General features: G+C 49.3%; 1 long non-coding RNA gene across 1 annotated transcript in view; it reads left to right on the forward strand.

Moving 5' to 3' along the window:
- LOC139015601 (uncharacterized) overlaps window positions 1-22,845 on the forward strand; it is an 84,848-nt gene extending 62,003 nt beyond the window's left edge. The window contains exon 3 of the long non-coding RNA XR_011472464.1: window positions 22,605-22,845. This is a non-coding gene — a long non-coding RNA (uncharacterized lncRNA). The remainder of the gene's footprint in view (window positions 1-22,604) is intronic.
- The last annotated feature ends 597 nt before the right edge of the window (window positions 22,846-23,442 follow it).

Below are 23,442 nucleotides of genomic sequence, written 5' to 3' on the forward strand. Positions count from 1 at the left end.
GGTATCCCAGGGAAGCCCACATTTGCAGTTGACCTCTCACGGCCCTTTGCATTCACCTTGAAGCCAGGACCTGGTCACCTGCAGATGACCTTCAACAGGGCGGCCACATGCCAGCCCCAGGCTGTCGGGTGAAGTTACCCACTGGGGGTCTGTGCCGCGTGCTGCTGTCCGGCTGCTGCTGGTTTGTTGTTTTGCCTTTTCTATATCATCTATTTCTAGAGTCTCTTCATTCAGTCAGCCCAAAGCAAAAAAAAAGTTCCTTCCCATTTCTGTACACCTGGAAAACAATCTGTTAATCACCTTAAAATCAGCTCTCAGTCTTCAGATATCTGGAGTGACCGCCTAGGTCAGGGCCTGGGACCTCCCGCACTATTTTCTGGGGCAGGAGTGCCCCCAGCAGCGGAAGTCTCATGCGCAGGCCCAGGCGCTGAGCCCACTGGGAGAAAGGCATTCAGTGGGTGGGGCAGACCACCTCTCCCCTGTCACAGCTCTGGCAGCTTGCTTCACTGTCTGCCATGATTCTGTTGGCATGGCGTCCCCCCTCCACCACGCAGACAGATTCACAGGGACACTGTGGAGGGGGGATCAGATCCACTCTTTTCTGGGTTCCGTCTCCCAGGCCTTCAGCAAGGGCACCTGGGTGGGATCTCGGGCTCCGTAGGGGCCACCGCTCTTTGCTCCTGCACGGGGCTCTGATCTCTCCATCCTGAGTTTTGCTTTCTGGATTCCTGGTGTGGACACCCTCAGAAGGCTCATCCAGAGGCCGATCTGACGCCCCTGTAGCCACGTCCCCTCAACCATCCTCCTCTTTAATGCACAGTGTGTGCTGACCTTGACTCATGGGCCGTTCAAAGCAGCACCGTGTCGTGATGAGGAAATATCAGCATTAAATAATTTCCCTGGGCTTCACTTCCCATCCCAGCCAAGTCCCCGCAGGCCGCCCAGCCTCCCAAGCCTTTTTGCTTAGTTGGCTGTTTTATGTCCAATTCTAGGGTCTCGCTTGATCCTGCCTGTGAGCATCCCTGCCCCCAATTCCTCCTTTGAGTCCTGGCCATTGAGCCAATATTTTAAAATCACAGAAGCTTAAGGCTGGAAAGCATTTTGACAGGTCCCCCAGGCTGAAGCTAAATGCCTTTTCTCCGGTTTTGCTGAGTGGAGCCAGACAATAGCGGAGTGCCTGGGGTTCCCCACAAGCTGGCTCTGGATACAGAGGCTGGGGGCTCCCAGCTGCAGACCCTCCCCTGAAGCTGGCCTGCCACCAGCTTCTCTGGGAATGTCTAGCAAGAGCGAGGCAGAGCATGAAGGTACATAAGGCCGGGCTCCCTGCAAACGTTAGTGGAAACAGCAGCAGTGCCTTGCATTAAGCAGGACGGGGATTGCCTTAGTCCTCCAGAAGGCAAGAGCCTGTACCGTCAACCCATATTTCCAACAGCATTTCCAAAAATAAAAAGAGGAAGAAATGGTACAACCAGATGTTCTAGTTGTGACTTGGCTGGTGATGTTATAGTTTCAAGCCCTGATGGGGAAGCTACACTCTAACACTTTACATGGAGACCCATCTGACTCTTTAGCATGTGGTTGCCTGATAAATTTCTGCACAAACTCTATTATTTGATATTTGTACTGTTGCTGTATTCCTCTGATATTTATGGGCTGCACTGGTTCAGTGGTGAGCAGGCAGACATGCTCCATGCCCATGCGGCCATCACAGCTCAGCTGGAGGCAGAAAGTCCCAATACCACAGGCCAGCGTTGGGCACAATTGTGGGAAGCATCTTTAGGGAAGGAAGGCAAGCTTGGAAAGTAATAATGGGGACAGGAAAGGCTTCCTGAGGAGGGGATTTCACATGGAGACCTCAAGGTTACTGAAAGGAAAAGGAATTCCCAGGAGAGAGAAAAGCTTGTGAAAGGGCCCTGAGCCCAGAGGATGAGAGAGCAATGTGTTCCACAGGTGGGGGGAGCTGGGCCAGGTAAGGACATGCACCTTCCCAAGGCCCCCTGGACCTCTTTCAAGAAAGTCTGAGTCTTGTTGTTGATCATTAACTTATAACACTACACATTTTGTTTGAAATACAATGTGAGAGAACATACAGTGACATATAGCAGAATACAGTAGGGTATGGGATAGAGAAATTGAAGAGAAAGAGAAGGAAGGTGAGCACTTGGAGCTCTAGGCACTCTCAGAGATGAGTCCAAACTGGGCTCAGAAGTTCTGAAAACAACGGGTTCTGTGGTCAAATCCATTTGGGAAACATGGCCCCCTTCATCCCAGCTTTGGAGACCCACAATGCACATCTGCACACGAAGGGCATGGGTTTCCTTGTGGTAAAGAATCTGATTAATTTGCTGTCCATCTCTCTCTCTCTCTCTCTCTCTCTTTCTCTCTCTCTCACACACACACACACACACACACACACACACACACACGTGCGTGCGCACGCCTGGGACGCTTGTTTTTCTCTGCTATTTCAACAATAAGATGAACTGAATATACTGTTTTCAAACCTGCTTTCTCCATTCAATAAAACATCACAAACATTTTTCAAGCCATTAACTTTTCTCAAACATCTTTCTTAATAGTTGCTGCATTAGTATTCCATTTCATGGTTGCACCATAATTTATGGCCCCAAATCCTATCCTAACATATTTAGGCCAACCCTCATTTTTCTACCTATAAATAAAATGGATGAACAGCTTTGGAGCTAAATCTTTGCCGACATTTGTGATTATAACCTCAGGATCTGTCTTGTGTAGTGACGTTTCTGAATCAAAATGTATAGGGATCTTTTGGTTCTTGATACATACGTGTCACCATTGTTGAGCCTTTGCAATAATTTAAGCTTATTTTTTACTGGTTATTTTGAAATAATTTTAGATAAGCAGGAAACCTGCACCAATAGCACAAGGAATTTTCCCCTGAGTTACTTGAGAGAGTGCTGTCGCCAGGAGCCCTTCACACACAAACACTTTGCTGTGGGTTTAGTGCAGACAAGGCAGCACAAGGGCAGCACAGACAGCAGGGAAGTTGGGAAATTAAAGTTGATAGATTGTATTCTTTGATTCCAGACTCCTTTCAGCTGATACCAGTCATTCCAATAATGTCCTTTAGCTAGAGCAAACTTAGTCAACTCGGGCCACAGATTGCATTCAGTTGTCCTGTCTCTTTATGTTCCTTTCATTCTGGGACAACTTCCTAATCTTCCCTTGACTTTCATGACCTTACTGCTTTGGGAAATGACACCCGAGTTATCTTGGGACACGGCCCTCCATTTTGGTGTATCTAATGCTTCCTCATGATGAGATTCAGATGACTCATATGTGGAAAACATCTTAGACATGATGCTGTGTTCTCTCCCAGGAGGTGCCCAATGATTTTGCTTGGTACCATTGCTGGTGATGTTGATCTTGATCACTTGGTTAAGAGGGTGTCTACCAGGATTCTCTACTGTGAAGGTGCTTTATTCCCTTTGTAATTAATGAATATTTTTGTGAGGAGATATGTCAATATCCTATTCTCTTCAAACTTTTACCCACTAATTTTAGCATCTACTGATTTTTTTTGACGTTATAGTAGTTGCCAAAAATGGTGATTTCCCAATTCCATCATATCTTCTGCATTTATTAGTTGGCTTTCAGCTCTCACAAAGAGCTTTCCCTTTTCCCTATTTATTTATTCATGGATTCCTATGAGTATAAACTTCAATGGGGTATAACGTATTAGTACTATTCCTCATTTTGATGTTCAAAGTGTACCATAAATACTAGTAGCCTGCAGAGCCCACTCTACCTGGTATCTAATCCTTTTGCTATACCCCTGCCACAGGGTAAGCACTTCTATATTTTCTGTGACAATAAGTTGTGTAGCCTCCCAGCCTTGAAATCGGTCATTTCTCCATGAGAATGGCAGTTAGACACCAATGTCTGGGTGCTAGGTGTGCTCTTTGCTGTTGTGGTGTTGCTGCTTTATGTCAGAGCTGGGACTCATGTGTTTGTGAGCTCATAAGGATACCTTAATTCCAGTCCAACACCACTGAGTCCATCTCAGCTTCCTTCCCATGATCAGAACCCCATTATCTCCTCTATATTTTCTTATTTTACTTCTCTTACATAATCAATCTCAGGGGTTGAACATTGACCTATGAACAAGGAGGTCACAGTTGGATTCCCAGTCAGGGCACATGCCCGGGTTGTAGGCTCAATCCCCAGTAGGGGGCATGCTGGGGGCAGCTGATCAATGATTCTCTCTCATCATTGATGTTTCTATCTCTCTCTCCACCTCTATTCCTCTCTGTGAAATCAACTTAAAAAACATTTGAAAATGTAGACGATGAATAAGAAAAACACCAACGATGATGAGACCAAACAAAAGTGAGAAGGGGGGAGGGGGGCGTGTACCTGCATGTGCCTTTCACCTTATGGACGGGAGAGGAAGTGCGTGCTGCTCAGTGCGATGGGCTTGGAAGCAGATGTCTGAGCCCATTGTTTAATGTTGTGGTGATAGCCACGAGCATAACCCAAACCAAAGACTGTTCAGGGGCGTCTACAGGATATTGGATGGGGAGGAGGAGGGTGAGAGAGATTTTCACTCTTCATTTAATTCCTTTCTGGAGTCTGTAAATCATTGTTTACCAAATGGATGTATTACTTTCATAATAATAATAATTTATAATGTGAGTTAACTACAGGATATATTGCTGGTGTAAAGTGTGTGTCATTAGGCATGTTGGCAGTGGGAGGGGGGCAGTGATATTTGCAGGAAGAGATTACCACCAGCAGTGTTGGGAAGGGATGGGTTCCTGAATCCGACAGAGAAGCCCACATTAGAGAGGTGGAAAGTCTCCTCTGGGGGAGGGTGGGGGGCAGGGGGGCACTGTGCTTCCCACAGGAGAGGCTCTGGGTACTCTGTGGGATGCTCTCAACTCTTCATCTGCGGAAGAAATGGGGCATGGACTGGTGATTCAGAAGAGGTTAGTGTGGGTGGTGGGGTAACTGCCATGAAGTCTTGAGTGACGGGTGAGCCTTGGGCAGGAGCAGTGACGTTGACCAGATGGCTGAATGCTGAGGTGTCCAGGGCCCGGGTCTGCTTATCCCAGAGGCTGAGGTTGAAGATGGTGAGACCTTGGGCAATGAGCCCTGAAGGCTCCTTATCAGTGTGCTAACTGGACCGCAGTCCCCTGAAGTCCCAGGGACCAGAGGTAAAAGCAACTATGATTTTCTTAAAATGAGGACTCAGGAGTAGGATTGGAAAGTCAGGGCCCATTGTCCCCTAAAGATCTCCACTACCCCTGGTCCTGAGATTAGGAGGTTGAGTCACTGTCGAGCACCCCAGTACCCAGGCCTCTCACCTCTCTGTCCCTCCTGTCCATGTTGCCATCGTGTCCCTGGTTTCCTGGCAGGTGCACAATAACTTGCAAGACCCTGACAGTGAACAAACACCTCCTTAACTTTTACACCCTCAGTGCCACCATCACCTGACCCTGGACTTGGCCCCGGTCACTGTGGTGAGAACTCATTAACTAAGAGTCACAGTGCGATAGAGAAATGAGTCCCGTGCCTTGTTGTCTCCTAAACAGACCCGTGGCTTCAGTGTGGGGACGAGTGGCTCAGGGTTTAGGCACCATGAGGAGTGAATGAGGGCTTATTCACCTGGGACATGTTTCCTTGCTTTACCTGTTTTGGAGATCTGCAGAAAGTAGAATCCTTGAAGGTTTGGGTGGAAATAATGAAAATGGTATAAAAATCTTGATATTTTAAAAAAAAATTCAGCAGAGCACTTTGCCTCCTTCTAGATGCGGCCGTGCACGTGGGACAGAAATTAGATTCCCCAGGACTCGGACACATTTTTAAGATAAACGCCTCCCCTACGCGGGAAGGAGGTGTTATAAAACGATTGGCTCTGCTTCCCACAGAGTGAAAGAAATGGAAGACGGCACATGAATGCCATTTGCTGGGCAAATGGTGACAAGGCCAGCTGACCTTCGTGCATCAAAAAACCCTAAAACTCCATCAGTTTCTAAATTTGCTTTAGGAAATCAGCGAAGCATAAAAAAAATCGATGGATAGGTCTTAAGAATTTCTGATTTTTAATTATTTTACCTAGTGCTTTCGTCCCGCGCTGCCTACCCATTCTCTTGGAAAGAGGAAGACCTTGTCAGTCACTGAAGGAGATGACAGCCCAGACGGTCCGCACAGCTCCCAACAGGAATGGCAGCCCCGGATTCCGCACGGATTGAAAAATGTGTGCATGTGGTGTCTCTTCAGAAAATCACACTGAGCTACGTGACATTGGTGTTTCTCCTGAAACTCCAGGCGTGGGAGTGCACACCTGTGCTGTCCTGTTCGATCTGACCCGCAGCGGCAGTCCGGGCACAGACTACTACAGTGGCCTGCAGTGCCCTCCTGCACTGCTGGGTGTCAGATGGGCAGGTGCGTGTGGCCCTTGAACTGCCCAGATCAGAAGTATGGCCTTTGTGGTTGCCATGTAGAAGCCCCGTGAACTGCAGGGAGGAACCGTGCACATCTGATGGTGACGGCGATGGTGTGGGCGTGGGAAGATGGCTGACATTGCTCAGATAAGCCCCCCTCTTCCACACAAGGTCCCAGATGATGCCAAACCTTGCGTAGGTGTGCCTCCAGGTGCTCCGGACAAGGGCCCTCCCCGCCAGTTTTTGGGCCTCTGCTTTCGTTCTCTGCTTCTCCAGTTTCCTCTGCGACAAGGCTCAGGAAGCCACAAGAAAAGGCCTGTCCCCACCTCCAGGTTATGTTGCAAGTGCTGCTGTTCCCAGAGTCACCCCAAGCAAATTCAGCCAGGTGCAGCTTCTGTCACCGCCCCCGCACCTTTGTGCCATGCCATCCAGGAGAGCGCCCGGGGAGTGGAGGCCGAGCCCTTCCACCCTCACAGAGATCACCCGGAACAAGCTGGGGGCAAGAACGACCTGCATGATCATGTACTGAGATGTTAGCCCGTGTGCTGTCCATGGATTCTCTCTCTCTCCCCCTTTTCCTCTGTCTCTTCCCCACACTTTCAAACTTTCCAATATTTGTAAAATTTTCAGTTTCTTTGTGTGTTTTTTTTGTGTGTGTGTTTTTTTAATTTGTAAAAATAGAGAGGACAACCCAGGCTCTCTGGCCAGCTTGGTAGAGGGCTGGGCCTGAGATGAGCTGCCTGCACTGGCCGCCAGGTCTAGATGCCAGGTCCCTGTGTGGACCCCTCTGTATCTGCAGCCGCCACCGGCACATGAAGAAGCCTCCTGCTGGAGAGAGCATGGGTGTGGGCAAACCCGTACCTGCCAGCACGTGGCTGAATCCATATGCTGAGAAAACCAGGTGGAAAAGACCCTCTTCCTAAAGTGTTTTTTTGGGAGGGGAAACACCCTCAGGGGGTTGGGCACCAGCTGCAGAGACGACAGCAAAGCTTCCGACATCCCCCTGTGGACCTTTATGGTCAAGAAGGAACCTGCAGGTGGTTGAATGTCCAGCTTAAAACACCTGGGGGCCAGGTGATGGCCAAGCTGGCGCTGGCCTGGCTCTTGCTGGCTTGGGAAGTACGTCTTCGTCAGCACTTTATTGTTCCATTAAGGACATGGTTGCCGATTTTCTGAGCGCAGCACCAGTCTCTGCTCAACCACTTTCTAGATTTCCCAGGGAGCCTTTATTCTCATGACCCATGTTATTTGATCCCCCCAGCTCCGCTTTTTGTTCTTAATTTCTCTTGTTTACAGTGAGTTTAATCTCTGTCATGCTTAGGGTTTAGTGGGACAGATCCGCCCCTGCCCAGACTTGGCCATGTGACCGCATCAGTGAGGCCCATGACAGGGGCTTCAAGTGTGTCTACCTCTTGAAAGAACAGAGTCTTCAAAGCCTTAAGCCTTTCCCCCTAAACAGTCTTTAAAGGGCATCAGAGGCTGGAGTGATGGGGACCACCCTGCTACAGGATGCACCAGGTTTAGAAAAGGAAAATTAGTCCATTTCTCCAGGCGGTGTGAGCCTGTGAAAAGATTTAGACCGGTTGTATAAAAGCTTTGCACTTACAAAAGCAAGAGACATTCGATCCATGTGGTTCGCAGGTTAAACTCAGACTCCCAGGCACCCGAATGCTGGGTGGTGGTTGTGCATGTGCAGGTTTGTGAGTGTTTGGGGACATCAGAGCAGGGTCGTCCATAACGCTGCCCGGGGTGCGTGAGTGGGGTGCGAGGCAGAGCCCCCTGCATCTCAAGGCTGTGTCCGTGGCTGATTGTCCTGCTTCCCCCTGGAAACGGGTAGTGGGCTCATGGACCCAATGCTACAGGCCTCGCTAAAGGCTTCTCTGAGGAGCCCAGCGAAGAGGTGCCAGTGAGAGAGGAGCTGGACACGGAGCTCAGCGCCCTCGGACAAGGAACTCCTTGTGCTTATCCGTCCAAAAGCAGAGCTGTTTTCACACTGGTGACTTGAATTTAATTCAGCCTATTGAGACTTTTAAAAAAAAATTGTGGTAAAATATACATCATATATATTCACATTTTGATCATTTTTAAGGGTACAGTTCAGTGGCATTAAGTACTTTTACAATGTTGTGCGACCATCCCCACCATCATCTCCAGAACTTCTTCGTCTTTCCCAACTAAAACGCTTACCCATTAGCCCCCCCATTCCCCCTCCCCCCAGCCCATGGCACCCACCAATTCTACTTTCTGTCTCCATAAATGTGACTGTTCTGTGTATAAGCTGAATCAGGCAGTATTTGTTCTTCTGTGACTGGTTTATTTCACTTAACATAATGTCCTCACCCATGTTGTAGCATGTGTCCTTTTTCAGGCTGAGTAATATTCCACTGTCTGCATGGACCACATTTTGTTCGTCTATTCATCCATCGATGGACACTTAGTTGCGTCCACCTTTCAGCTGTTGTGAATAATGCTGCCCTGAACATGGGTGTACAAGTACCTGCTCAAGCCCCTCTTTCACTTCTGTGTACACCTAGCTTATACGCTAACTCTATGCTGAAATTTTGAGGAACTGCCATATTGGCTACATCATTTTAGATTCCCATCAATAGTGCAAAGATTTCCAATTTCTTCACATTTTTGTAAACACTTGCTAGTTTCTGTTTTGTTTTTTGTTTGTTTGTGTGTTTCTTAATTATAGCCAGCCTAGGGGTATGGAGTGGTCTCTCGTTGTAGTTTGGATTCACATCTCCCTAATGATGGATGATGTTGAGCATCTTTTTTATGTGCTTGTTGTCTATTTGTCATTTGCTTCAGAGAAACGTCCATTCAAGTCTTTCGCCCATTTTTTAACTGAGGTGCCTCGTTGTTGTTGTTGTTGTTGAGTTGTGGGAGCTCTCTGTAGATTCTGGATCTCAGTCCCTTATCTGATGTGTGATCTGCAAATATTTCCTCCCATTCCCCAGGTTGCCTCTTCATGCTGCTGATGGTGCGTTGATGATGGCCCAGGAGCGTGAGTAACTGCCAGTGTCTGTGGGGAGCACGGGAAGTTACGGGGTGGGATGTAAGCAAAGCCAGCCTGGATCCCTGGCCATAGAGAGATTTTCATGTGCTCCCAGGCCTCTCGGGACAGTGGCGGGGAGCTGGTGGGCAGGTAAACCTGGCATGACTGTAATAATGGAGTCTGTGGGCTGCCTCCCTCACTGGCCAGAGGCAGGGACCCACCCTCTGTGCCCTGGAAGCGCCCCCGCCAGGCGCCTCTCCTAGCTCTGTCCTGTGAGTGAACCCATAGAGCACAGTGTCACATGACTCAGTGACCATGGCGCTGAAGTCGGTGGGCCCTGGAGGTCTGTGACCTTGTTTCTGGGGCTGCACCAGCCATTAACCCAGGCTCCCTGCTGCCGCCCACCCCCGCGGCTACCTGATGCTCACACAGAAACTGGAAGCCCTGAAGGTCACAGGTCACAGGTTACACATGAGAGAATCTATCTGGGGAAACTGAATGGTGGCATTAAGTAATGCCTTCCAGACCTCTCCATTCCCCCACCTTCCTTCACCTTCGACCCCAAGTCGCAACGTTAACCTACCAGGTTGGCTCACGCAAGCCTGTGGCCCTGGGCCATCCACGGAGGCTGTTAGGAAGCTGAGCTTTGGAGTCAACCCCGCTGCCCTCGAGGACTGACCCGTCTGCTGCTCTGAGACTCAGGGAGTCTTCTCTCTCCTCCTCCCTCTGGCTGGTGCCCCGGCCATGCTTGGGGCCGGCGCCAGGCTCTGAGCTGAGCGTGTTGAATCGGAACCCCCCACTCCCTCTTCGCCTCCGCTGGGTGTGGGTCTGCTGACAGGAGGACAGTGCTGGAGATGCCAGATTTGCATGCGAACACGGAAGCTTTCCCCTCAGCTCTGCACCGCGTTGTGGAAGAATGGCTTTGCCCCAGGGCCTCTCTGGCCTGCGTAGGTTTCTCTCCTGTGTGTGTGTGTGTGTGTGTGTGTGTGTGTGTGTGTGTGTGGCAGGGGGGAGTGGGAGCAGGAACAGGCACCAGACCACAAACAGGCAGGGGCCACATGGGGGATGTGATTGCCACCCTAGACCCCTGAGTGCTGCCGGCTTTGGAGGTGAGCCCTGCCCGCCTGTAGAGCCAAATGACCAGAGTGAGGCCGCCAACCCACAGGGTCGGAGGGAGCAGTCCTCTCCTGAAGGATTTTTTTCTAATGGAAGCCAGACTGTGGGCCCAGCTCTGCAGCCCAGGCTTCTGTCCCCCAAACATCAGAACGGCCTCTTGTCTGGGGGTTTCCTGCCAAACCCTAGCCCCCAAGGCCGTGCTCTGCCATCGCGCCTGGCACACACGGCTGGTGTTAGAGGCATTTTCATCCGATGAGCAGATGCTGTCAGTGCCGGGCAGGGAAGAGGCAGGAGGAGCAGCTTCCCGGGAGGAAGGGCCTGGACATGGGAGGACATGACGGGCAGGGGTGGGGGTGGGAGGGGGAGACAATGGGATCAATCAGAACACAAGGAGGGGCAGGAAAGCAGAAAGGGAGTCGGCTTGGAGTCAGAAGTCCAGCCCAGAGCTTAGACCTGGGCGCTTAGGTAAGAGATTGCATCTTCATGCCCGAGTGGGGTCCTTCCCATGGGACCCTGGGTGCCATGAGGGCAGGGGTCTCACTCAACCTGTAGCACCCACACCAAGAGCAGTGGCAACTTCCCAGGATGAGGCCCAGATTGGGGTGGGATGTCAGGGCAGGTGGGAGGGGAAGATGGGAGGAGAAGTCCAGATTGTGAGGAAAGTCCAGGCAGTGGAAGGAGGGCCCCAGGCAGGTGGACTCCCATCTCCGGGGTGCTCGCCTCAGAGACAGGGACAGAGAGAGAGACACACAGGATGGAGCGTCCCCCAGGGGACGCCCGGGTCAGCCACATCTAAGGTAGAGTGCTGACCACCACCAGGCATCTACACTGGGCTAGCGGGGGCGTTGCTGGGGGAGGGTACAGCACCTTTCCTTTGGGTGGTGTACTCCCTTGTTCTCCAAAGGCCGTAAGGAGGGGTGGGGTTACCAGGTCAGAATCACTGTCCCCCACTTACTGGCTTATTTTCTGGGACCTGGACCAATAGGAGTTGAAAAGGTGGAGTGAGAGACATGGCTTCAGGTTGGAAGGTACAAATCCTTGCTCCTGGGGTGTTGACCCCCAGGTGTGGCCCAGGCATGCTGAGCTGGATGGGGTGTGACAGGCCCCGAAGGATGAGTCCCCACCGGGGCAGGTCTGTGCAAGAAGGAAGAATGCAGGAAACGCCACTGCACCTGGCTCGCCGGATTCCCGCCCTTGTTCTAAGCGCCCTGCCCGGGTGGGGGTCTGGCAGAGTGCGCGTGTGTGTGTGTGTGTGTGTGTGTGTGTGTGTGTGTGCCCTCTGCTCCCTGTTCTTCCTCATCTCTGAGATGTGAGCTTCTAAGAAGTCAAACGGGGCCCAGAAAGACACTGTCATGGAAGAGAGGAACCAGAGGACCCTCCTCTCCGCCTTCCAGAGCCCAGGATGTTTGACCAGCCGGGGCATGGGGCGGGGGGCATTCTTTTCACCCCATCCTCAGAGAGTTTGTCTCCCTCCCTGTCAGGTCCCCAGACTGGTACACCTTTCCAAGTTCTTTGTGCACATGTGACGACTCAGATGTACCTTCCAGAGAGCCCGGCCCACCCACGTGGAGGCAGGCTCTGCTTGCTTTCGGGGCCTTCTCTGTGCCGGCTCCTGCTTGGTGGGAAGCAGACACCCCTGCAAATTGCCTGGCATCTTCCAGGACAAGTAGGACAAGTCCCGGATAGTCCTTGGGGGCTGAGCCTCCGGAGTGACAGGCTGGGCCTCTGACCCCATGAATGCTCTCGCTCAGGACGGGCTGGTGATCTTTCTACAAGAGAAACAAAGTCACGGACGGTGCTTGCATTTTTGTCTTAAGAACTCCCACCTCTGAAGAGGCATGGGCCTCCTCAGATTCAAGAGGGAGGTCCTGAGAAGTTCACCGGCTGCACTTGGATTAAGAACCCACCTCCTGGGGAGTCAACTCTGCAGGGTGCCAGCACCCAGTCCCTCAAGACCCATGCAGATGAGGGGCAGGGAGGAGGGTGACTCTGGTGGGGGAGACGTGACCTGGGCCCCTGGGCATGGCCGGTCTGTTGAAACTTGGGCAGCGTCCCTTTCCTGGGCACAGAGAAGCCTTGGTGGCTGCTCAACTCCAGTTACAGTGCTAAGGACTCGACAAGATTAGTGTGAATGTGCTGCCCTCATGGAGGAAAGCGGATACAACAATGGCCTTTAGAAAGCGTTCCAGAGCCCCCAATGCCTTCCAGGATGAATTTGAAATGGCTGCCGAGGAGATACAGGGCGAGGCGGCCTACAATTGGGCTGGGTTTTGTCTATTTCCCTCCGTCTTCTCGCCCCTAACCATTGTGTGAGGGCAGTGACAGAATAGCTCCAGGAAGGGGGTGGGGAGGCATGTGGGCACCATGTTCCCGAGGAGATAGGCAGGCTTCTGATGATGGGCTGGGCCTGTGCTTTCTTCCTCGAAGACCTCAGCATCCTTTTGTGGGCCACCTGTCATCCACCACCTATCCTCAGATCCGTTCATTAGCTCATCCCCTGAACAAACTCCTCCTTGTCACACCAGCCCGGGGCCACAAGGCTCTGACAGCCACCCAGGAGGGGACGGCCTGCCTGGTGAGCATATCTGGGCCCTTGCCCGGCTCCCCTCTCCCTCCGCTGGACCCCAGCCTGCCCTGGCAGTGCACAGACATCCTTCTTGAAAGAGCTGTGGGGATGGCAGGATGGCATTGTCCCCAGTTTAGACTTTCCCTTTCTTGTTGACATCAACATCCATGGCCGTGCTTCATACATCTGCGGTCTGGTGGGGATGGAGAGGGAAAGTTGGTTTTAATTTATGTTTTTGCAACTTAGGGTGTTTGAGATCGTGTTCTGTGGTACCAACAAGTGAGAGAGGGAAAACTGACTTCAATATTTTTCTTATTATAGATGCTCATTGAAGCTGTTTGGAAAATACAGCCAAGTGTGAATAAGCAAATTAAAACCACTTGTGGGAGCACAGTTAATCGCTGTTGACATTTTGCTGCATTTTCTTCATGCTTTCATCCTGCATGCCGTGTGCTTTAGAGCCGCGTTTACAGACGGGGAACGTGCATAGCAATCCTTTGGCGATCAAGCCAATATCCAGAGCCTGATTCACCTTTGATCCCTGGCCTGAGCTTCAGGTCACACTGATGCTGCTGGTCTGGTCACCACGACTCTGAGGATTGAGGGTAGAGCTCAGGCTTGGAGTCCGAGCGCTGCTCCGGTCATGCACAAGTGCTGGAGAGCAGCTTATTTGACCTCTCTGTGCCTCAGTTTCCTCACCTATAAAATGGGGATAGCATCTGCCATGTAGAGATTCTGTAAAGAAGAAGTGAGAAAAAGTATGCCAGGGTTCATCTCTTGCCTGGCACCTCGCAAGTGCCCGGGAACTTGTAACTAAATTGAAAACAAGCCAGTGATTTCCAGAACACCGTAGTCTGTGTACGGCCTGACATGACAGGCTTGCTTTCACTTGGCATCATGTGGTGAGCATGTTTCCAATATTACAAATTCTCTGAAAACATAATGTTCAATAACTGTTTCTTAGTGGCTCCCACTGTGTTGATGAATCATAATTTATTTGAACATTTAAGATGTGAGAATAATCGTTTACTTGTGTATTTCTTGTAATCCAATAAAACCCTGTTAGCAAAGCCGCTATTTGAAAGGCGAGGAGAGTTCTAGATTGAAAAGGAACTGTGGTGTGTTTTCCTCCCCTGGAAACAAGGGTTACAGAGCATTTTGTGAGAACAGCCATAGCAACTTACAGACAAGGACCTTTTAAGTTCTGAGGGTTCCTGGCACCCCATGGGCTCTTCACAACAATGATAGAAATAGTTATAGGACCAAAAGCCCCCACACTCTATAGATCTAATAACAGAAAGTACAATTAGGGCTTTTCAGACAAAGAGGATATTTCATGACTTTGTTCCTGGTGATGACGAAAATAACTATTGAGAAGAAACCAGTGAACTTGGGAAGAATCTTGACATTTTAAGAAAGAATTTCAAACATGTTAGGACCCTTTTGTACTTGGATATTTTTCGCCCTCGGTTTCATTGGCAAAGACATTGCGTGGAATTTACGCTAACCCTCGAGAACGATGTTGATTTGGAATCCTCGCTGGCGTTTGACGAGGGTCCCTTCCTACTGGGCTCAGGGAAGCTGCTTTGAACGGGGTGTGCACGGCCAGGCTGCACAGGGAGAGGTGCGTGCAGGTCAGACCTGCGAGTGGCTGCTGCGTGCAGGTCAGACACAGACCTCACCTGCGATGGAATCGCTTTCCTAAGGTCAGGGGTGCCTTTGGGGACAGCAGCTTTGCCTGTCGCTGAGGATCAATGTTGATGGCTTTGAACCTTTAATAAGGATTTTGAAATGTCATGTGGATGGTGCAACTGGGGAGAGGGATGGCTTGTGGCCTCCGTTCATTTTTGTTCAAAAGGTCACGCACAGTTGTGGCTGGGACACTTGCAAATCTTTCTGCTGAGACCCATGCCTTGCAGATATGAATAAATCATCACAAAAGACCTGTGGGAGGAGCCACTGTTCCCACCAACGTCCATGATTCTCCCCACAAACCACACCTCAACACTGTAAACACTGTGGTCTGTGTTCACTCTGTGCGTCCTCATCATCCGCCACCCACAGGTGTGATGAGTGACTCACACCTTCCCGCTAAGCCTGCCTCTGCCCCACACACCTGCTCTGCCAGGTGACCTCCTCAGGATCGGTCAGGGACGGAGCCCAGCCCCAGAGGGACCAGAGAGGGACCCCGAGTCATGCTTGACTCTGTTGACCCCAGGTTCCTATAAGGACTGAAGGCATGTTTGACTTCTTCTTTCTGACTGACCTTCCCAAAGAAGCTGTTTTTCAGCCTTTCTACGCCTATAGACCCATTGCATATTCACCCATCTGACGCTATTCATTTTTTATCAGTGATCATGTTTATCCTGGGCAGTGTTGCCAGGACAAATATTATTTCATTGATTTTAACATCTGTTCACATGAAATCTGATATTCAAATTCACCCTGTCTTGTCCTGACAGCTAAAGGGCCCCCGGGACGGTCACACCCACGTCTGTAACCAACACAAGTTATTTCTGCCCTGTGGCTGTGAGCATTCCTCTGCTATTTTCTGAAGCAACGCCTGCCTGCTTGCTCCAACGAATAAAAATGGCACCAAAACAGAGAGATAGCTCTCCACCCTTCCTCTTACCAGGGCTTCTACCCACCAGGGCCACCGTCATGCTTTTCTGCATCTGAAGGATGAACAGGCCACACCCAGGGACCTAGACTCAGGACCACTCCTATCTTAATGCAGCATCGGACACCAGGGTCCTCCTGCAGGGCAGCCCTGGGGGGGACGCACTCGAGGCAAGGAGGGCGACTGCATGCCTGAGAGCACCTCCCAACAAAAGGGCCGTCAGAGGTGACAACAGTCATTTCACATAGTCACCGTGTGTCCTGAGCAGGGAGTGATTTATAGCATCGTGACCCGGCCCTGTGACCTGGATGTGAATGGCCCCTTGTTTCATTTGTTAGTGGGCTGTTGGTCATCCGGCCACCCCCAACCCCAGCTCTGTGAGGAAGGACAGTGCTGTTCCTGTGGCAGGCTGAGACCAGGATGGAACAAGTCCCAGGTAGGAAGGGGCTGGGTCACCTGGCTGTCCCTCCATCGCAGAAGGACCCACTCACACAGCCTGAGGCTAGAAACGTGTTTGTTCCAGGGCATGATCATCCGCTGGACCTGTTGAAGCTCAGTTTGTAAGAGGACCGGCTTTCTGAGGCTTGGCTCTAGTGCATCTTGAAAAATGATATAAAAATGATGCAGGTGAGACAAGCCACGCCTAGAAAAGCTGTGACCTCTGCTTCCCTGCGTGGAAGATGCCGGTCTGTGGCCTCTAATGACCTGCCCTTCTAGGAACTGCCGTCGTCCAAACGGGTCCTGCAGCTGCTGCCCCCTAAGACCGTCTTCTCTGTTTCCCCCAAGTCCTCTGGGACCGCCTATGAGTGGAATCACGCAGTATTAGCCTTTTTGTGACTGGCTTATTTCACCTAGAATCATGTCCTCGAGGTTCAGCCATGTTGAGTTATGTCTATGCATCTCCTTCCTTTTATTTATTTATCTTAGAGAGATAGGAAGGGGGGGGGGGAGAGAGAAACATCGGTCAGTTGCCTCCTATATGTGTCCCAACCAGGGATCAAACCCACAACCTGAGGATGTGCCCTGACGAGGAATTGAACCTGTTGGTGTACAGGACGACACTCCGACCGAGTCCCACTGGCCAGGGCCCTCCTTCCTTTTAAAGCTGAGTACCATCCCACTGCATGTATGGACCACATTGTGCTTGTCCGTGCATCTGCCCAGAACACTGGGGTTGCTCCACAATGACCTCATAGAGATGCGTTCAATTCTTTGGGGTTTACACCCAGATATGATATTGCTGGATCATATGGTATCTCTAATTTTTGTTTTTTGAAGAATTTCCTTACTATTTTCCAGAGCAGCTGCACCATGTTACATCCCACTAGCAGTCTACAAGGGCTCCAATTTCTCCACATCCTCGTCAATACGTGTTGTTTTCTGGTTCTTGATAGTAGCATGTCTCTAATGATTTGTGACGTTGAGCATCTTTTCATGTGCTTATTGGTGACTTACACATCTTCTTTGGGGAAATGTGTATAAGTGCTTTGCCCATTTTTTATCAAGTTGCTCGGGCTGTTTTGTTGTTGTTGTTGAGTTGTAAGAGCGCTTTACGTATTTTGGATATTAACCCCTATCAGATATATAATTTGTAAGTATTTTTCCTGTTTTGTCAGTTGGCTTTTTACTTTATTGATTGTGCTGCAAAAAAAAAAACAAAACCAAAACACACAATCAATAAAGTAAAAAGGCAAAAAAAATGTTAAAAACTACATCAGAAGTTTTTAATTTTGATGTAGTCCAATTTATCTGTTTTTCTTTTGTTGTCCATCATGTGTTTTTTGAAGTAAAAACTTCTTTGGACAAAATATATGAGGGTCAGACTGAAAGGAAAAAGCACCTCGTGGTGACAGATTACCTGTGACTTCCAGAGGCTGCCGTGGTAACGGAGAAATCGCTCTGAGGTGCATGGGGGGAACTGTCTGCCTGCCTCTCACAGGGATGAGCGGCCTTCAGCTAACATTCCTGTCACACCGCAAATCCCACAGGACTCAGCAGTCATAACAGCCTGAGCTCAGCTACGGACACTTAAAAGAGCAAATGCCCCTTGTTTCAAACCACAGACACCTGGCCCACCGGGGAGCCCGGCTGTGCTTGTTATAGATCACTTCCGTCCATCTATGCACACCATACGCACACACACATGCACACACATGCACTCAAAAACACACACACTAACTCACATATGTGCATGCACACACTTACAAATACACAAACACACATACATGTGCATGCTTTCACATGCACAAACACACATTTGGATGTAGCCTGACCCCTAATCTTTCATTCTTTGAATGTAAAGAGGACCAGATATACCCGTCCTTAACTATCATTGAATTTTTGAAAGTTTCATGTTCTATATGACATATATCATGTTTCTATCATAACAGAAATTCTATCTAAGACCGGGGCTCTGATTCCAAGATTCATTATAGCCAGCATTCTGAGACTTAGCTATTTTGCATTCACCATAGAAAAGGATCCTCACAGAAACAGGGAAGGTTCTTGCTTCTGCCTTTGTTGGTGTCCTCCCTCAGCCCTCGCACCCCCACACTCTTTCTCTCCCTACAGCCTCCACCAGAGTCAGCATTTAAATCCCAGTCCACATTTTGGGCATCTGTCAAGCTGTGCCCAGAATCTGAGGTGGCTTCATAGTCATAGAACCTGGCTAGTCCCCAGATACCTCAACTCAGCACCCTTCCTTCCACCTTCTGTCCCTCCCTCTACGGATTCCGATTTGTGCAGGTGACACCATCTGCCTGGGGGGACTTCATTGGTATTTATTCTCCAGAGCCTAAAGCTGCCACTTCTGCAAGGTCAATGCTGTCTCTAGAAAGTTCTTTGTGTCTCTCCCCCTTTCATCACCACTCCCATTGTATGGCCTCCTTCCCAATGGTTGGTCTGTTTGTTTCCCTGCCTCAGGTTCCTCTGCCTCCTCTGCCTCTCTTACCACCAAGGGCTTGCGATGATCCTGACACCAGCTCTGCGTTTATCACTGAACTGATTACAATGTCAAGGTTTGGGGTTTTAATCACTTTCCAAGTAAGGCCCAAACTGCTTCGCCTGGCTGTCAGTACCGTCCTCATGTGAAGGAGACTAACACCTCCTCCCCACACAGAGTTGGGGTGAGAGTGAGCCGAGGTGCCATGAGAATGAACAAAAAGTCTGAATCAGAGAACTCATACAGCTTAACAAAAGGAAGATAAACGATCCAATCAAAAAATGGGCAAAGGACCTAAATGGACACTTTTCGAAAGAGGACATACAGAAGGCCCAGAGACATACGAAAACATACTCAAAGTCACTAATCATCCAAGAGATACAAATCAAAGCAACAATGAGGTACCATCTCACACTTGTCAGAATGGCTATCATCAACAAATCAACAAAGGACAAATGCTGGAGAGGATGTGGAGAAAAAGGAACACTTGTGCACTGCTGTTGGGAATGCAGACTGGTGCAGCCACTGTGGAAGACAGTATGGAGTTTCCTCACAAAGTTAAATATGGAACTGCCATTTGACACAGTGGTCCCACTTCTAGGATTATATTTCAATAAACCAGAAACACCAATTAGAAAGGATATATGCACCCCTATGTTCATAGCAGCACAATTTACAGTAGCTAAGATTTGGAAACAGCCTAAGTGCCCATCAGCAGATGAATGTATTAAAAAACTTTGGTACATCTACGCAATGGAATACTATGCTGCAGTAAAAAAGAAGGAACTTTTACCATTTGCAACAGCATGGATGGAACTGGAGAGCATTATGCTAAGTGAAATAAGCCAGTCAGAGAAAGATAAATATCACATGATCTCACTCATATGTGGGATATAAAGAACAACATAAACTGATGAACAAGAATAGATCCAGAGACAAATGGTAGGGGAGAGGTGGTTAGAGAGCAACCAAAGGACTTATATGCATGCATATTAGTATAACCAATGGATACAGACACTGGGGTGGTGGGGGCTTGCCCGGGGTGGGAATGGCTGGGAGGGGGCTTCAATTGGGGAAAAAGGAGACATATGTAAAACTTTAGACAATAAAAAAAAGTCCGAGTCAAAATGAGGAGGTCCGCTGAGCTCCAGGGCAGGTGCCTGGCCCCACCATGGGGAGATTTCCTCAACTTGCTTTCCTTTGTCAAATACAAAAATGCTTCTCAGCTCAAGCAAAGTAGAACACAAGAACGCCCAGGTTGTGGGTAAGCAGGTGGATGACCACGGCCAGGTCTCAGTAAACTCATGGCCAGGGAGGATGTGGCAGGCGCTTGGGAGGTGAAGACCAGGGTTCTTACGTTAACCAACAAATTCAGTTTAGCCCGAACCACATTGGTCAGCAACCTGGTGATGGTTTTGCTCTACCTTCTTCCTTTGAAATAGCTTATTATACTAAGTGAAACAAGCCAGTCAGAGAAGACAAATACCCTATGATCTCACTTATATGTGGAATCTAAGGAACAAAACAAACGGATGAACAAAATAGAAACAGGCATGGATACATAGAACAGATTGACAGCTGTCAGAGCAGAGGGGGCTGGGGGACTGGATGAAAGAAGGTGAACAGATGAGTCAAAAAACATACATGACATATAGATACAGACCACAGTGTGGTGATAGTTGGGGGGAGGGGGTGGGCAAGGGGGACTGGGAAAGAGACTTTGCTTGGGGTGGTGGGTGCCCGATGCAGTGGGCAGATGATGTTTTACTAAGTGGTACACTTGAAACCTGTACGGTTTTATAAACCAATGCCACCCCAATAAATTCAATTTAAAATAAAAGAAACAGCCCGCCGAGGAGTTATTCCCCGTGGGGCAGAAGTACGGATTTTGTCTATTTAGCAAAACAGGAGGCTAATTGCGTGCTGCTGGGCTAATGGCTCTGCAAGGGAGAAATGAGGCAACGGCTTAATAGATTAACCAGATTTCCGACTCTGCTCTTTCTATTTGATCCGTTTGCATGCACACTTCAGAACACAGAGCTGCAAGAAAGCTGAGCCGCCGCCGTGTTCACCGAGGAATGCAGCCTTTATGGTTCTCGTGTTAAAGCAAACACGGAGTGAGCGGCTGCCGCAGAAACCCCGAGCAGAAGGAACTGTTTACGGGGCAATAACATTTCTCTCATTTCCCACATCTCTTACATTATGTATTTCATCGTTTTTGAGGAGCTCCAAAGCCATTGTTTCCTGGAATCCACGCTGCTTTTGGGTTCTGGGTACAAGTATGCCTTATTTAATCAGGAATGAATTCGTGCAGCCCTTCGAGGCCCCGGTCAGGAATTGAAATCATTGCCAGGAAGGGCAACTCCCCCAAGAAGCAGACAGGCTCTGCACGTGCCCTTTGCAACTGATGTCATTGATTTGCAAAGTGATGTAATTCAAAGAAATATTGGGAACTTTTGCAGTGACCCACGCCTCCCACCACATAGCTGACCTCCACAATACTTGGCCTCGGGAGCTGTTGACAGACGGTTTGAGCCGGTCATTCTGAGCCCCTGCTCTCGGAGCCCCAGTTTCCACGGAGAGGCTGGCCAGTGGGACCTGGCTTTTCTAGATAATGTCTACCTCATCTGCCCATCCACACGCTCACTCAGCACACACATCCTGAGCTCTATGACTGTGGACAGAGCACCAACAAGTGGTGATTTTTCTGAAAGAAACCTGTAGTAATGAAGTCCAGTGTCAAAACAAATGCAATTGCTTCGCCAAAGTCATTGGCATGTCTTGCTCGGCAAAAATTGACCACCTGCACGGGAATTACAGTGCCCTGGGCAGAGCATCCTGCGCGCCCTGCTGAGTCTGGGGACTCGCTCTCCTGTGGGTGGGACAGTCCCGAGCTCAGCCTGGGGACTTAGAATTCGGTCCTTTATGAGATGGGATGGATTGTGTGAAGGGGGCTCTGAGTCAGCAGCTCTTTTTGGTCCACTGCAGTGAGGAAGGAAAATGAAAAAGGGACCCCGTGGTGACATTTTAATTTAACACTGCTTGCTTGTTGAGTTTGATCAACTAGGGTCATAATTCCCGGGTGAATGTAAAGGAAGAGGGAGCCAGGATCCCTCCCCCGAGGGCCCAAGGGGACAAACACAAATGCTGGGGGACACACCTCCTCTAGGGCTCAATAAGCAATTTGGAAACCAGCTTAAGCAAGACACCGTCAATGTCCCTCCTGCCTTCGCTGTGACCTCTTCCCCTGGTGCTGCCTGGACCGTCTTTCCTGAGCCTTGTGGATAATGAGGTCTTGAGGTTCAGTGTGTCGGGCTGTGCCTGTGCCTTCACTCTCTGCTAAAGGCATGTGCAGCAGACTCCTGACATCCGGGAGTCGTCTGGATGAAACCCATTAATCACGCGAAGAACTCTCACGCCAGGCAGGCTGTAGGGCCCATCAAGTCCCATGGCCCAAGTCACACAGCTATTAGGGAACATCAGTCCTTGAACCCAGAGTTCCCTTACTCTGCACACAGCAGCCAGGATAGGGAGCATGGACAAATATCCTAGTAATCCAGGATGATCTCTCCATCTCAAGGTCCCTGACCTAACCACACCCACAAAGTCCCTTTTGCTGTGTAGGGTCACATGTCCTTAGGTTTCAGGAATTAAGATGTGCACATCTCTGGAGTCCATTATTCTGTCCACCACACTAAAAGAAGAAAAAAATGCACGAGTGTGGTGGTTTTAAAATTTGTCCACAAACTGATACTCCTCCCTTCAAGAAATGGAGCTTAATTCCTTTCCCTTCGCTTGTAGGTCAAACGTAGCAACTCTCTTCTAACAGATAGAAGACAGAAGCAATGGTTTGTAACTTCTTGGAGACTAGGTCAACAGTTTGAGACTAAGTCATAAAAGGCATTGTGATGTTTTCTTTGCTTTCTCTCTCTTAGGTCACTGACTCTGGGAGAAGCCAGCTGCCATATTGTAAGGATGCTCAAGCAGCCCTGTTTAGAGGCACACATGGTGAGGAACTGAGGCCTCCTGCCAACAGCCACATGAATGTGCCATCTTAAAATTGCTCCTCAGCCCCATCAAGCCCTCCAATGACTATAGTCCCAGATGTCACCTGGATTGTAACCTCACAAGAGACCCTAAGCCAGAAGCACCCAGCTGATCCACTTCCAAACTCCTGACCCACAGAAAAGTCTAACATAATAAATACATTTATTGTTTTAAGCCACACAGTTTGAGGGTAATAATCTGTGTAGCAATAGATAACTAAGACAAGAAGCTATTTTAGAATCCTGTAAACAAAAGAAAAACACTTTATTTTGTGCTTTGATAGTCTTTGAAACTCTCTTATCCAATCAGGATCCCACACTACCCCGAGGGACAAGATGAGGAGAGTCTGATCCCAGTAACCCCACCCTTGGGATTATGGTCTCTTTAGGACCTTCTCCAGTTACCATGGAGCCCAGCACAACATATATAAATCAGTGACCTGAGAATCTGACTCACAGAAAAATCCAGAAAGTACAGTTTCAAGTGTAATTTCATTAGTGAATTCATTTCTATCTTCTGGGTTTATCACTTTTACATTTTCTTGCACATTCCATTTCTCTTATCTCCTTTGGCTGCTATTATAAGTGTTATCCAAGTTTCCTAGCTACCAATGGATCTAAGTCTTTTATCTTATTATTTCCTTTACTTCTTTAACAACATTCATAAGCCTTGGTCTAATGGTGCTCTGGATTCTGCAAGTCTTCGAGATCTTTCTGCCCATTTCTC

Source organism: Myotis yumanensis, unplaced genomic scaffold (genome assembly GCF_028538775.1).
Source record: "Myotis yumanensis isolate MYYU_CA2020_CCGP unplaced genomic scaffold, mMyoYum1.0.hap1 SCAF_8, whole genome shotgun sequence".
In the NCBI taxonomy this organism is placed as follows: domain Eukaryota; kingdom Metazoa; phylum Chordata; class Mammalia; order Chiroptera; family Vespertilionidae; genus Myotis; species Myotis yumanensis.